The 7,024-nt window shown below is 46.6% G+C and overlaps 1 pseudogene across 1 annotated transcript; it reads left to right on the forward strand.

Annotated features, from left to right (window-relative positions):
• The first annotated feature begins 291 nt into the window (after nucleotides 1-291).
• On the forward strand, nucleotides 292-6,536 carry LOC146190693 (very long chain fatty acid elongase 7 pseudogene; annotated as a pseudogene). The gene is made up of 3 exons (XR_014706572.1): nucleotides 292-548; nucleotides 1,740-1,813; nucleotides 4,490-6,536. The product of XR_014706572.1 is annotated as a very long chain fatty acid elongase 7 pseudogene (transcript).
• Nucleotides 6,537-7,024: the final 488 nt, after the last annotated feature.

Consider the following 7,024-nt stretch of genomic DNA (forward strand, 5'->3'; position numbering starts at 1 on the left):
GTTTCTTCCTCGCCCTCAACTCTCCTCGTCCCACCTTCGTCGTCCACCGCTCTCTCAAGTCGTCTCTCGTATTCCCTGCCTCCTTTCCGGCGGTTGCCGCGGCGAAGTCTCCGCTGCAGCGATTTTCCAATAGCTACCGTAGCAGCCCCGAAACAGCAGCAACAGCGCCCTTTCACCCTCGCCACGGCTCTGTCAAGATCCCGCGCGTGGTGTTGCCCCCCCACCTCCTTTCCTCTTTCTTCGTCCGGCGCAGCAACTCGCCGATTCCGGATGGTAGTGGCAGCCCTCGCGAATCCGGAGCATAAATAGCGATAGCACTTTCTCGGCTCGCAACAGTCGCTCAGCTAAGGCAGCTCTGGCGACCGAGCGGAACTCATAGCCGGGGTTTTTGTTTTCACTGGTCGGTGCTGTTGGTGGCCAGAGGAGAGGAACCCGTGCGCCCCCGCCCGGTAGTCGTCCAGTGCGTCCGTTCTTTTCGACACTGTTCTCTTTTGCTGTCGCCTGCTGTGGATTGCTGGAAAACGTGGATAAGAGAGAACGTCAGCACCGTGAGTAGTGCTATTGGTGCTTTACTCTGTATCAAACTCCCTTCGTTTACTCGCCCCTGCTCGATCATCTCGATTACCGTCCTCGTCGCGTCCTTTTTGTTTTCGGAAAGTTTCTCCCTTTTTCGCATAGCTGTGAAAAGTTAACTTGTACGTTTTTATTATCAATTTCAGTGTCTATTTGCAACACAGACTTATTTTTATGGAGCATTTCTTTCTGGCAGTTAACCAGTGTAACCGACGCGGCTTCAACGCGTTTTTATTTCACGAATAAGAAAATATTTGCCGTGTACAACGGGCTAGCCTCTGATCAGCGCATTTTCAATCGGGTGTTTGGGAGAAGCTAGGAGGCATGCTTGCCTTCGGCACGCTTTGCCATTAGGATTAAGCGTTGCAACGCGCAACACAAATATATCAGTAAGTTAGCGATAGCCTGTACCATAAAGAATAAATAGGATCAAGCTTTCTTAAGTTCCTCAGGTTGTTCTTTTTACATGTTCCTCTTGGGTAGCAAAATATAACGCTGTCTGCATTATTTTTTTTTATCTACGAGTATTCTGCACTGTTCGAGCGTTGTCTTTTCGCTTATGACTCCATTTCGATGTACTTGATGCTCGTACGACAGTATTCATTAGTTTTCTACCGGATTATTTGCAATCTACTGGCTGTCTTACTGTTTGAACAGGCCACAAGATGCAGTGACCTTGTACATTTTGTGCAAAGGCTATAATAAACTATGACGTTTTTTCTTTTTTCAATTTTGCTTGGCAAACAGCCTAGCGCTCTGAAATCGGAAAAAGTTCGTTCTTATGAACAGCGGAGATGTTAAAACATAGCTGACAAAACTTCAACTGTGTGTAGCTCCTTCTCTCGAAATTTTTACTCGGCTTGTGTGCAGACATTTCCGATGCTATTCTTTTCTTTATTCCTTAACGCACCTTGTACGTTATGTCATATTCTCATAAAAAACCCCTTGTATCACGGCCCTGCTCTCATAGCTGTAGCCGTTGGGCGCCACTTTCAGCATTACTACTTGTACGTTTGTCGCGGGATTTCACATATTACGAAAGGTCCGTGCATCACAGTTATTCTAGGTATTCAGGACATATCGCGAAAAAAATGTTTTGCTTAGTGTATTTTATAACTTCTAAGCTTCGATTGTGTTTTAATGTGTTCTGAAACGTTGTTTTCCAGAGGAATCCAGTCTGCACACAGAAGGAAGGTCGTAACTAAGTCTGACTTCGCACTGAGAGATCAAAATATATACCGTGAGTGTTGAACATTACCCTTGGGACTTGCATGGTTGTGTGTACGTTCATGCGTGATTAACTTGCTCTCTATGCACTTTCGGATGCAGACCGAGATAGGAACTAAGTGGTGCTGCTAACCTCGCCTATTAAGCTCTCCTTTCCCCGTATTTTTCGCGTTGTTTGTTGAAGAAGGCACCGTGCGTATTTTCTCCGGAAAAACTGCGTCCGTAAACTCTGTCACGAAGACTTCACCGTAAAATGTGGTTGCCGTAATGCGACGTTTCCTTTAACAAACTGCGCAAAAGTCACACAGAATGTTTTAGATTTCTATTTTCTGTCTAACGTTCAACCTTACAGGGTGCCTTGGGGACGGTGAACCCAGTTTAAAAATAACGTGGCATTAGTTTCTTCGGTCGTAGTAGTGTTGTGGGCGTGAAACCAATTCCGCCGTAATTAAGCATAAAGAAGTAGTTTATAAAGCAAATAATTGGAATGCTCTATCTTCTGAACCGCCCGATTGATTTTGGCCATTGCACACAAGATTCAGCCGCGCCCTTCCGGTAGTAAAGGCATTGTTAAGTACGACGAGAGAAATAAAGAAGTTGGTCCCGCTGCACTTTGTCGAATTTCGCGCCTCTGCTCACCCCCGAAGCGAAGCTGAAAGGTCATTGGGCGTCTGTACTTCACTAACTCCGCCTTTCGTTTCGATACACAGCTGACGTCAACTGCTCTTAGGAGCATTGGGTGAGCATCATTATCGCCATGTTAGGCCGACTTGCTGCTGGCGCTTCGTTCAGCCAGCTATGAGTTGATTAATTCTTCAGGGCCAGCGCCGAATGAATACGGGCAGCGTTACTGTTTGTATTGTTACAGGCAGAGCTCGGAGGGGTTTCTACGAGGGCTGATGGTGCCGCCTTCTGCGGACATGGTTAAGTGTTCGGTGCTCCAGTGCTTGTCTGATGCCGGCTGTGTGATGAAACGGAAGGCGGAGTGCGCAGTCACAGATTCTGTTTACCCGTTCTGCTTCAGTTCGCAGTCGGACAAAAGGAAAATTAAATATCACGCAGAGGAAGATAAATCCCCCCCCCCCCCCCTCACCTTATTTAACCGTGCATTTAGGGTATTTCCAGGGCACACTTGAGTTCTGCTTGTCCAATAGATAATTAACTGTCATGGTTTAGACATTACTTTACGCATCCGCAAAGAAATAATTCAGAAATTACTCCTTTATGCGATATTATGATGGAATAACACGTCCGAAACAATAAGCAAGGTCAGAAGAAGCATTCCGGCTGACATATTTTTTTTTTTATTTTTTAACAATTTGAGTCCGTGGTGTGTGATGAATCCTAATGCACAATATGAGTCTTCCCTAAGAAGGAAACTGGCTTGCTCTCTGCATGTGCGTCGTATGCCTTCGCGATAGCATAGCGGCGTACAACACTAGGAAAGCCCACTTTTCATCGCAGTGGCACGCGACTAGCGTGAGGTAGACACACGCTCATCACGATAAGAAGTGAGCCGAGGCGGCACGCTTGGTTCCCACGCGTATCATGGTCGCTCAAAAACACCGGCTTTTTTTTATCGCTTCTTTCTCGGCTTCATTGAATTGGGCTTCGAGCCAATCACTATAAAATTCGACTCGTCAACCTGCTGTGACGAACGTTCGTCTCGAAGCTCAGGGCGTATGATGTGCGCTGTAGCACCTTGAGCTTTCTTATCACGTCGTCGTGTCTTCGAAACTTAGCTGGCTTATGTTTTTCTTTGTATCATGCTTATCGTTCATTTTTCCTTTAAAAATGTTAAAGACATCACGCTGACCGGTGGCTCAAAAGATATCCCAAAGATACGCACAATCACTCCTCAATGAACATCTCGTCAAAATTAACCTTCGATGCCAACAGGTACTTCTGCGAGCTTACATTTAGCTTGCAGCCTTTGGCATCGGTGCCCCCAACGAGCAACGGCCTCGTAATTTCCTCAAAGGAAATACTTCTATTCTCCTACGTTACTCTGCTAGTTATATTCCTTATTTTTTCACATTGACGCGTTGTAGTCTTCAGAAATAGAAAGCAGAAAAGGACACGTGTGACCCTATTGATGAAGGCTTGCAGCACGTTTTGTCTTTGATATCTACCTTGAAGGCAGGCTTGTAGGCCGGTCGTGAATGCAATGCTAAAGTACTACAAATATCGAGCAAGCGTGTTATTTGAGCGCAGCTCGATCAAACCATTTCAGGCTCTCACTTCGTAATCGGAGTTTGCTGCTAGCGTTTTCGATTAGAAGGTAGCGAGGTAGAAGACACTCACTTTGCCTATCCGTGGTAAGTGTATTGACGTGTTTCTCGGTCACAGTTTTTTGTTTCTATATTGCTGCCCACGTCGGTGGCCAGACTGCGAAGCGCGAAAGGCGTCCGTGTGCATGCTCGATGCGCTAACGTTTATAGAAAAAAGTGTAAATACGTAGTTTAAAATAGTTTCCCCAAAGTGCGGCGCTCTCTCAGCCTATGTGTCGCTTCATGGAAGCGTCCAACCGCACAATGTAATTTTTTTTTCGCGTATGCGCAGATAAATGTGCACCAGTGGTGAGCGGAAGGTAGGGGGGTTGCAGGGCATATTTCGAGGCGATAGAAACAATAAAAGAGCGCTTTTGAGTAATGAGTCATTTACATTTTTGTTTTTTCCTATTGCCCAGATTCACAATGACGAGCTACGTCATGGACTTCATTGAGCTGCTCAAGGAGCAAGCTGACCCGCGCACCAAGGATTTCCCTCTGATCGGAAACCCAACCATGGTGCTAACACTAATCGCCGGGTACCTGTACGTGGTCAAGGTGTGGGGCCCCCGGTACATGGAAGATCGCAAGGCCTACGACCTTAAACGTGTAATCATGACCTATAACGTCTGCATGGTACTGCTCAACATATTTTTCTTCTACAAGTTCCTCAGACACTCTTATCTGGGCGGCGGCTACAGCTGGGTCTGCCAGGGCATCGACTTCCACGACCCCGAATCGATCACCATCGTCACATATTGCTGGTGGTACTTCGTAGTGCGTATCCTCGACTTCGCCGACACGATTTTCTTTCTCCTGCGAAAGAAGTACAGCCATATCTCCTTCCTCCACGTCGTGCACCACACTCTGGTCGTCTGGAATGGCTGGCTCTTCATCACTTTCGGCGCCGACGGTCAGGGTATCATGGGTGTCTCCATCAATTCTTTCATCCATATCGTCATGTACAGCTACTATTTCCTGGCGGCTCTGGGGCCCTCTGTGCAGAAGTACCTGTGGTGGAAGCGTTACATCACTCGCATGCAGATCATACAGTTCGCTGTCTTTATCGGCTTCGTCTGCGTGCCCCTGTTCAAGGACTGCGGCTACCCCCGCACCCTGACCTACCTGGCCGCGGCGCAGTGTTTCTTCTTCTTGGTGCTGTTCATCAACTTTTACATCCACACCTACATGAGGTCAAAACGAGGCGAGGTGCACTTTTTCTGCGGCAACTACGAGGCCGCTTCCATAGCCACCGTCCCGTGCAAAAACAGTGCCAATGGAAAGGTAACCGACAGTGGTACCGTGACCAGCGGTGTCTTGAATGGCAATGGAGTCAAGAGGCGGGAAGCCAAGATGCGCAGCCACTAGACTGAATAGAAAGCGAGCGATGGAACGAACTTTGCTTTCTGTGCTCGGGAGACGATGCGCGGATTTTCTGTGTGTTCAGGAGCGTCGTGTGAAAGTGCCTGGCGCTTTCCTGCGTTCACAGGTTGCATCATGAACTTTGTGACGTCGAACGGATCAGTGCTAGCTATTTATTACCACTGCGAGCTGTAGCAGGTGGTATTCTGTTGATCTTCACTGCTACGCCCAATTACTTTAGCTGACTGCATCTCACCTGAGAAAGTAGCAGTTTGTGACCAATATAAATCTCTTGCCTCGCCAATTGCGCGGAGCTGGGACAATAGCGGTGCGTGTGCGTCCAGTAATTATGGCATTGTCCCGTGTATCGTCTCCTTACACGGGGTCCAACAAAAGTGTCGCGAATAGCGTATATTTGTTTTCGTTTAGCGCCATTTTTCCAAGTTCACCTTCATCCCTCACTCATCATTTCCTCAAATGTCTTCAGTTCCCTTGCCATACGGTGATATACGCAACATCTGATTGTGTCACTTTCGTACCATGTCGGAGTACAATGCATTACTGGGCTACCACAGCATCTTTTCCTATGTTTTCCCTGCCATCGTTTGCGTTCTCCTTTACCATGTCCGTGGTTTCTCTCACTGCTGCTTTGTATTCGCGGCAGCGACCAACCTTTTGTACATAGTTGTTTGTATCATCCTTTCACGATGAATACACGAGTTTTTATTACTCCATGTCGACATTCCTTTCAACCACTAACAGCGAAGTAGCCGCCGGAACATGAGCGAAGAACGCATTGGGGCCTTCTTCAGAGCCACCCATAACAAAGGCTCTCGTGACGACTACCAAAAAGAAATACTCATTTGCTTTCTGTCAGCGCTAATAACTCATTGTTCTCCCGAGACAAGTAATCTAAGCATAGATGCGGGTGTGGAGAAGCAATTTCTACCCAGTTCCTAACTTTGCTCCGTGAAGATGTGCTGGCCTTGAATGCTCCCTCCTGGTGTGTGGAGTCTTCCTATGTGCAAAATAAAAAAAAGATTTGTTCCAAGTTTAGCATATGAAATAGACAGAAGCTCTTTCGAAAAACCGATGTGCCTCAGATTGCTGGCTTTCGTCACTTCGGCACCCTCAGTGTTGTGACAAATGAACCACAGTTTCAGTTCTGGTTCTAAGCTTTCTACTTGCCTGTAATAACGCCTAGCCGAATAAAAAAAAAAAAAAAGGTGTAGTATGCCGCTAGTTAGAACTTGCAATGTGTCTAAAGCAATTTACTAGAGGGAAACTTAAATACTGGGCACTCGTCGGCGTTCAGTGACGGGTCGTTGTGATTCTCTAGCCAACCAGCTTTATCGTGTTCGACAATAGCACTGCCAATTCAACACAGGGCCATCGTTTTTATCAGACTAACTTTTTATTACATTAAGACTTTTATTCATATCGCTTTGTGAGTTAATGGGTTTATCGGCCGCATTTCCACTACAAATTTTAAGTTGCAAACCTAAGAAAGAAGCGTCATAGTTTGATCGACACGTGCTTGCTAAGGAGAATAGGCTATGAGTCTTGCTTATAGTTCTCCTTTTCCTTAAGAT

This window comes from Amblyomma maculatum, chromosome 4 (assembly GCF_055883805.1).
Source record: "Amblyomma maculatum isolate TAMU_Amacu chromosome 4, ASM5588380v1, whole genome shotgun sequence".
NCBI classification, from domain to species: domain Eukaryota; kingdom Metazoa; phylum Arthropoda; class Arachnida; order Ixodida; family Ixodidae; genus Amblyomma; species Amblyomma maculatum.